The 8,409-nt window shown below is 44.7% G+C and overlaps 1 pseudogene; it reads right to left on the minus strand.

Annotated features, from left to right (window-relative positions):
* Positions 1-948: 948 nt before the first annotated feature.
* Positions 949-6,854, minus strand: LOC123084162 (disease resistance protein RPM1-like; annotated as a pseudogene).
* Between the last annotated feature and the right edge of the window lie 1,555 nt (positions 6,855-8,409).

Consider the following 8,409-nt stretch of genomic DNA (forward strand, 5'->3'; position numbering starts at 1 on the left):
TAACATTGTGAATTCATCATGTGTTAAGTTTGTACTATGGATCATGCCCAAGTGCAACTCTAACTGCCTACAACATGCGGTCGTCCGGGGAGGCGCCGCTGCGACGGCATGTTTACGTCAACCATAAACCCTAGATCACTATGTGTGACTCATATCGTCTAGCATGCTAGGTTTAGACGACGAGATTAGATGGCAAACCTTGGGCCACGGAGTAGACGTCGCCGGTGTACGATGACGGTCCTTCGGGCAGCGGTCTAGCTAGCGGCGACGTGCAAGACGAGGGTTAGATAGAAGACGGCAGCGACGTGGAAGACGAGGGCCGCGGTGTAGACGTCGCCAGCGTAGGTCGACGCGGGCCGGATCGGCGGCGAGCGGACGACAACGCGGTCAGTCACAGCCGACAAGCCGTCCGACGGCGACGTTCAGATGCGGCGTCGGATGGGGTTCAGTCGGCGGCGATCGGCCACGGCGGCGATCGCACAGTTGGAAAATGGACGTGATCGACGTGCGTGATCGTCGGGCGGGCGAGAAGATCGTGCAGACGCCTTTGTTTTCTCTACACGCGCAACGATCTTTTTTTTTGCATTCCTCAAGGTATACGGACGTCGGTCTATACAGTATGATAGGAGGTGGGTATACGTTTCTTCTGTATGACCATTATGCCCTTCTACGTTTTGTTTGCGGGGGGGAGGGGTCTACCGAAGCAAGCCTCTAACTTGAATACATTCCAATTCCGATGCGACAAATACAGCAAAATAAAAAAAACAAAATCAATAGCAGGAACGCAGCTCAGCTCCCCAGTTTCATCACGAATTCATTGAATGAAGTCTTTAATTTACAAGAACATACTTCCAGATTGAGTTTCCAGCAGCATATGGCCATGCTCTCGTGAACAAAGTTCACCGTGCGTGCTGAATAATAAGCAATAGATAATTTTATTGCTCAATAATGATTAGAGCTCACAAAGATTACAATTGCAAGCTGCAGTACACAAACTAAAAAGCTCGACGGATGGATCAGCGAAGAAGCGCTACAGCTCCTGATTTCTGAAGAATCGGCCGCATCAGGTATAGTTGTGCAGCCGTGCATACACACGGAAGTGCTGAACTTGTCTAACAATGCCAAAGAAAGTAATTGATGAGCTGAATACTCATTTCATTCGGCATTGGCATCGTTGTAGAGCCTCTCAAGTTCTCCCCTTCAGGATTGCGCACTGCCAAGTAAGCCAACTACCTTTTCTAGTTTGCAGCTAATCATCGCAGTCACGGAGATAGGCATCTTCGGTCGAAGACAGGAAAAAATCCCACAGAGTAGTAAGAGACAACCAAGCTTGCTTTGCAGTGCAGAATCTGGTAATAATTGCAAATCAGTCAGCCGGTCAACAGAGTGAATGAATCTGTATCTTTTCACAATCTACTTAATAGAGTAGTCGACGCAGTCTCTTAATTTAGGATAACTAGTCAAGTATGAAAGACTGAAAGTACACATCCGGTTACTTCGACAAACTTTAAACTAAGGAACATCCCCATCGTGGAAACTGCATGATCAGTTACTTGTTTCTATGATTGACCCTACCAGTTCTGTCCTATGGAGTTAGGAGACGATACACATGAACATGCAGAAAGATCATTAGTTGACAAGCTCGTAATAAATTCACACTACTATGAGCTAATAGTTGTGCAGTTCTGCTAATATAGGACAAGGTTCGTAAAAAAAAAAGCTGTGTATATGCACAAAAGAGTGGGGAAGAAACACCAAACACTAACCTTGGAGCGGTGATTATGTATCACCTTATCCTTTCTACAAGTCCTTTCTGTGTCAGTGCAACTGTAACGTTCCTTATGTGGCTAATCTTCATTATATCTTCACTGAATTCGTCTGAATCTCTGTCCTGCCGGAGCTTCTCTATCAGCTCTTCTGATGTGTTCTCCAGATATAATTTCTCAAGGGCTGCAAGGTGTTTGATGCCACCAGGAAGAAACTTTAGCTTGGGGCAGTTTATAAGCAGTAGCTCGATGAGGTTTTGCATCACGCCGTCCTCTATTCCAACATGGTTGAGCTGTGCTGCGCCCCATAAGTTTAGATACCGAAGTTCTGGAAATGACCCAGCGTAAAAATCCAACCTCTTCCCTTCAAAAGCATTCACCAGCACAAGAAAGCGTAGACCACGTAACACGTGCATACAGGAAAAGGTGTCCTCATCAATATTGGAGAATGCCAGGTGCAACCAAGTGAGGCGATTAAGGTGTGACCAGGAAAAGAAAAGTTGAGGCATTGATATTTTTTCTAGCTTCCCTCCTAAACCAAGCACAGAAAGGGATGGAGGTAAATATAGCCCTTCCAGCTGCAGCACCTCATTCTCAGCTGTTGCAGCACAAATTTCAAGATGAACAAGATGGCTCATTTTGGTGATACCATTGCTCAAGTCAACAGAGTGTTCGCTTCTCACATTGCAGACACTGAATGTTCTTAGCCTTGTCAGAGCTCCAACTTCACATAGAAACCGACGGATTGAAGAGCCCGAAGTCCTGCCAACTGCCGCATGCCACTAGGCACCTTGACCCCGGCTATACTTCCTAATGTGCCCACAGTACACGCATACATGTATCTCAATTTCTGAAGCTTTACAACACTGTTTGACAAGTACGTCGGTTTAGAATCACAAGCATCCAAGACTTCCAAGTTTTGCAACCTTCCCACTGCTTCGGGCAGACTTTCAAGATCGGTATATCTAAGGCCCAAATAATGCAGATTAAACAAGTTGAATACCTCATTGGGCAACATTTTAACACGAGTACCTTGCAGATCCAACATCGACAGGAATCTCGAAGATGTTAGGATAGGCTTTAGCAAATCAATATCAATATAGCTCTCAAAAACATGGAGCGCACGGAGTTGCGCTACACCAGAACGGCTCAAGTGTTCAAGGGTTTCTTTCTGTACCGATATGCGACATGCACCTTCTACACAAAATGCCCCACTAGCAGAGCCACCATAAACTTTACCAAAGCATTCCTCCTTGGCAGGGCCGGGCCGGCAAAATCCGGGGCCCTGTGCGAAACTACAAATTGGGGCCCTGTGTTACTAAATTTATTTAACGAGCAATTATAATATGTATAATATAATGTCTTACATAACAATTAGATATATAAAAAATCATAGCTATTCAACTCCCGGTTGCATAATATTTACTTGAACAACATCATATTTTAGTATTCTTTTAAATGAAATCTCAAGGGTAGAAGGACCAATAGGCTGATTAGAGCATCAAAATGAGTGTCCGGCCACGTTTTTTGACCCAGACAGGCTCCTTAGACGGGGCTCAAACCCCCGGCCTGACCGACACTTGATGCTTCTTTTCTGTCCATACCATATTTATAAGGTTTATTAATTACATTTTGTTCTCTTTATTTTCTCTAGCCCTCCTGGATTAAACTCATGTTTCTCATGATGACTTAAATATGTATTACTGAAACAGAAGATAAAAAGATGAATAAAATAAAATTGTACTGATACGGCAGCAGATACCAATTAAAAATTATGTGGCAATGTCACACAATTAGACGAACGGTCTAACTTACCTAGTATCATGTCAGTCCAGTTGAACTGTTAAACTATGATCTTTCAGCCGAGGAGGCAAGAATCGATCACTAATGATAGACCAAAACTTAATTAGGATTCAGGAAATTAGAAATTAAAAGTAGGAGCTGAAGTTAATCAGGAAAGACTCGCTAGCGGCAAGCTACCTGTTTTGAAGTCGTGAACGATCTAGAGGATGGAAGCCGTGAAGTACCTGAAGTCGGTCGCCAATCAATTCGATGAGGCGACGAGTCTAGGAGAGAAAGACAACAGCCGGCCGATCGATCCGATGAGTCGACGAGACGAAGCCACGAAGGCGACGATCCCGACGCCGACGCGACTGCTAATACGATTTTGCGTTCGATCGAGTGACGAGTCCACGATCCCTTTTTTTCAGAGGGACCCACGATCACGTTTTTCTTCTTACAGATCTCGATCAATCCAGCAGTTTTTTTTTATTTGAGAAACACCGATCGAGCCGATCTTTTTTTTAGGAAAGAGAAGATTTTGAGAAACACCGATCGAGCAACAGGTGGAGCACCAGGGCCCAGCGGGCCCAGCGTAGCAGCTCCTACGATTTGTTTTTTAGAAATACTATGCCTACATAAAAAAATGTGGGCCCCCACATATTATGGGCCCTGTGCGGGCCGCACATACAGAACAACTATGGGCCCGGCCCTGCTCCTTGGCTTTGTTGAGGGCAGGAAGACGTATGTCATCATGCATCCGATAGCATTTCAGTCGTCCAGCATAATTCCTTTCCACTACATGTAACATGCTTCGGTTCACAAGCTCAACCAAGTATCCCTCGGCCACTTCCTCCAATGTTTTGCTCTCATCTTTTTTCGTGATAAACCCTGTCGTGATCCACTACCTCATTGTTTTTCTCCTCTTTAATACATAATCTTCCGGGAACAATGCACATTGTAGGAAACAATTCTTCAAATCATAAGGAAGGTCCTCCAAGCTGACTTTTAGGATCATATGAGAATCGGGGATCACATCTTTCGCCAACTGCGAATCCAAACCCCTGTACACATTCTCCAATTCAGCAAGAGTTGCGGGTCTGCAGGAGAGTAGGCGGCCAATGCATGCAATAGCAATAGGCAAGCCTTGACACTTTGCTATGAACTTTCAAGCCGATTTCTGCAACTCCAAGAGGCACCCTTTGCCGTCATCATTCCAAAATGCTCCTTTGCAGAACAACTCCCAGGAATGATGTGCTTGTAGCGGTTCCAAGTGAATTGAATACTTCTTAGTTGCCAACAGTGATACTTCATGCTTTCCCGATGTGACAACAAAATGGCCGGTACAGTTAGATGTTGGGAAGATATCCCTTATCTCCGACCACACACGCGCAGCCCAAACATCATCCAGGACCATGATGAACTTTTTACCTTGAAGATACTTGTGGATGGACTCTGCTAGGCATATCATCACAATGTTGGCGACGTCGACTGTGATGCCGAATTGGGCACTGATCTTCTTCAGCAGATCCTCAATACAGTAACTTTTCGGCACGGTTACCCATGCATCCAAATACACTTTCACGGTGTTGTACACATGATCAACAAGAGTGGTTTTGCAAACACCAGGTATCCCCCACACCATGGTGACTTTGCTACTGCTCTGCTCCAGATCATCACCACCGCCCGGTTAGCCATCATATCAACTTCTCCTTGTTCTCTTCGATCCCCACAAGGTCCTCATCCCTAGTGAAGTGCAGGCCCGGCCCTGATGGGGGGGGGGGGGGGGGGGGGCAGGGGGCGGCCGCCCCGGGCCCTCGAAACAGAGGGGCCCCCACGTATGTGTGTTCTTTGTATCAGGCCCATGAGGAAAAATGATTCTAGGCAAATTTTGACGCAACAGACCTGTACATGCGAACATTACATGTGGGCAAGTAAATCAGCGATTCGCTAAATTGGTGGAACTTCCGTTTCCCTCGCATAGGTCCGCGCATGACGATATGAGCGATATCACGCACGACTCCTCAAGTCCCGCAAGTCCATGTGCGACCCCGCCGCCGACACAGCCTCCTCCCGCAGATCCCTCCCCCGATGGTTCCTCCTCCAATGACGATATGAGTAATTTCATGTTCATCACCATGGAAAGGAGTAACAATACCACCGGCCCTGGCAGGCAGAAACTACAGATTGATCAGGTTAGCATCTTCCTGATGCATCATCCAACAAAGCTAGATAGATTGTTATGTGATTTATTAGTGGCAGAATTAGGAGATAGTGAATTAGCGGAGAAGACTAGGATGCCCGTCTGACTAATTTTTGTATGGCAATCCTTCTGACTAATAAATCTGGTTGTGTTGGATATCGATGAAGAGGGCAGAGGGTGTGTAGAATCTATGGAACAATGATGATAGCCAAGCTTAAATTAATTGGAGGATTCATGGTCGATTCAATATTATTAGGTGGCAAAATTAATTTTTAGTGTTGCAAATTATAAAGTCATTCCAGCTATGCGGAGGAGCTCAAATTACTTTTGTTTGCCAAACTATGATGAAATATACAATGGATGAAACTTCTCTGTCAAAATCTTAACAAAAGTGAGAAATAATTAATATAACAATATATAATTAGATCCTTGAACTAGGTCGCAAGCTGGTTTTGCACTCCATGATAAAAAAAAGAGCAATTCATGTTTAAAAAATTAACTTTTTTTGAGTTGATTTTAAAAAAATTAACTAAGCATGCACATAATGATTATAATTTTGGATAATAAAGGGCCTCAAGTTTTATTTTCGCCCCGGGCCCCCGAAATCTCAGGACCGGCCCTGGTGAAGTGCAAATCTTGACCTTGATTCGTCGATCTGGTAGCAGAAGCAGATCTGCGGGTGATGGCGTAATCCCTCTTCCTCCGATTGGCATCCTGAAGCTGGGCTTCGATTTCTTGGAGCTTGGCTGCCAGCCGGTGCCAGGTCTTGATATGCTTGAGCCTCTTCTTCATCTTGCCGGCGAACCTTCCGTGCTTGGAGTCCTCCATCTTGTAGATGAACTCGTCGACGACGTCCTCAATTCGGAAGTCGAGGCCCCTGATCTCGCCAACAAAGATGGACGTGGTCTCGTCGGTGTCCTTGAACCGCTCTGCCTTCCGCAGGTAGGCCTGCATGCTCTCCAGCTCCACCTTGGACCGGCGAATCTTGCTGAATAGATCCCTCAGGGCCGCAGCTTTCTTGCACGGCAACGCCCTGCCGTAGGTCGCCACCTCTTTCGCCAGCGCCCGAGAGTCACCACCAGCTGTCCGATAACAGCCTCCGCCATGGTTCTTGAGGATTTTTTTCTCGTCTGAGATGATTGATGGTTGTTGAGGCTTTGAGATGGTTCTCTTTCAACAGCCTACGCCATAGTCGTTGAGGCTTTGAGCTGTTTTTTCACTAGCCACAAGTGGACTGACGGACAAGGTTTTGGTTACCGAATGAGGCAATTTTACCGAGGGGGACGGGTAAACGTGGTTACCACGGTTACCGGGAAATACCGAGAAATACCAAGAGTATTTCGAACGAATTTTATAGTTGAATTTTGAATTCAAATAAATGAATGAACGAACATTCGAACCAGAGACCTGTCAAAACAGGAACTAGGTTGCTACGAACACGTCATAATCAACTCTCATGGCATTAATTAGATCCTACACACTTTACTACAAATAGAGCGTTTAAATTCAAAAATTTCAAAAAAATGGTATTTTTTGCTCAGTATGAGGATTTATCGAGGGGCACAGAAATATGCAGTAACCATGGGAAATTTTGAAATTTCGATCGGTAACCAAAACCTTGCTGACGGATACCTATACAACACTTGTATTTTAGTTTTTTGCAATTTGGTAGCACTCCGCCCACGTGGGTTGCTCTCTCCTCTCAACTGCTAGCTGGGTTTGATTAGATCTAACCTCCATGGGGCTGGGCCACGCGCTGCAAAGAGCTCCTACCTCTCTCTCAGTTTACAAGGCGTGCGCGTATCCCTAGGTCGTCAATTTGATCAATCTAATATAAATAATATATTACAAAAAATATACCAATATAAACTTCAGATTTTCTATTTTCAGAAGATATAATTTTTGTGTTATATAGTTTATATTAGGGTGATCAAATTGGCAACCTAGATATACGCGTAGGAATTGTAAACTGAGATGGAGGGAGTAGTAGTAGTGGTAGATTAGTTTACGATGCATCCAGCGCACGCGCATCTTTTGAACAACGTCCCCCAAGATGCGCACCATGTCCCTCGTGAATCGATGCAAGTGGTCGTCACCTTCTTCACAATCTACAAACTACTCCCTCCGTCCGGAAATACTTGTCATCAAAATGGATAGAAAGAAATGTATGTAGAACTAAAATACGTCTAGATACGTCTTCTTTTATCCATTTTGATGACAAGTATTTCCGGACGGAGGGAGTACTAGTATTACATCTGTTACAAAGCACATTAGTACTCCTCAACTAATTATCAAAAAAATATACATTTGGTGATACATGGAAAAGTAGAGCACTAATATAATACCGACATATAGAACAATGAAAATGGACAATGTTAATTGAAAAGAGACCAAACACTATATAGCAATCTGGTATCACCGAGCCAGCGTTTGCGTATCCTCCATGTCACATTATGAATGTGACGCATTTCTGCAAAACGCAAACACCACGATTAGCATGGTTAGAACTTTGCCCCTCCATGTCAAATTACAGTTCATATTTTTGTGGAAACAGAGGTGGACCCAAAGGACACCAGTGAAGAACTGAAGATAACTAGATCAGCTTGCCTCCAAAAAGCAGAAGAAAATGAAGAAAGGAGAAGCCCTGGAGGATAAAATGTA

The sequence above is a fragment of the Triticum aestivum genome, chromosome 1B (genome assembly GCF_018294505.1).
Source record: "Triticum aestivum cultivar Chinese Spring chromosome 1B, IWGSC CS RefSeq v2.1, whole genome shotgun sequence".
NCBI classification, from domain to species: domain Eukaryota; kingdom Viridiplantae; phylum Streptophyta; class Magnoliopsida; order Poales; family Poaceae; genus Triticum; species Triticum aestivum.